We start from the raw sequence: 639 nt of genomic DNA, 5'->3' as shown, positions 1-639 counted from the left end.
TTATATATATATATATACATACAGTATATTTGCACACACACGTGTGTATTATATGGTAATATAGTAATAATAATTACTTTATACTATTTCGGAAAGAACCTTAGCCATAGCCACAGGAAAGGAATAAGATCGGATAACGGAAGCAGGCGAATCTGCATTTGAGCGCTAATGCAAAACATAGGTATTTGCCGACAGCTAAAAACCTTGAAACCTTCAAAGAATGTTTATGCCAATACTGAATAAGACGAAGAGGAGTCAGTTAAAGAAACGTCTGGTTTCAGAACAATTTTCTAAAGTCACAGTTCACTTGGCAATTTTATCAAGGGTCATTTTATCATTAAAGAAGGTTGTGGTACCTATTGGAAAAGGTATTGTTTCGCAGTCTGTTGATGTGGAGTTCGAGGTCCGCTCACGCTCGATAGTTTTTACTAGTTTCTATAACTTCGCCGTCCTTGCAAGTTACGAATCCTGAAGGTTTACGTGCTTAGTCATCAGCAGCCATTGCCTGGTTCCCTGGTCCTTGTTTGAGTGGAGAGGGGGCTTGGGTGCTGATCAGATGTCTATATGTTCAGTCTCTAATACATTTTCCCCTACATTGCCCTGTCAATCATATGTTACCTTTAAACCTTTAAGCTGAGA

Source organism: Palaemon carinicauda, chromosome 15 (genome assembly GCF_036898095.1).
Source record: "Palaemon carinicauda isolate YSFRI2023 chromosome 15, ASM3689809v2, whole genome shotgun sequence".
NCBI classification, from domain to species: domain Eukaryota; kingdom Metazoa; phylum Arthropoda; class Malacostraca; order Decapoda; family Palaemonidae; genus Palaemon; species Palaemon carinicauda.
This window is presented reverse-complemented; position numbering follows the sequence as displayed.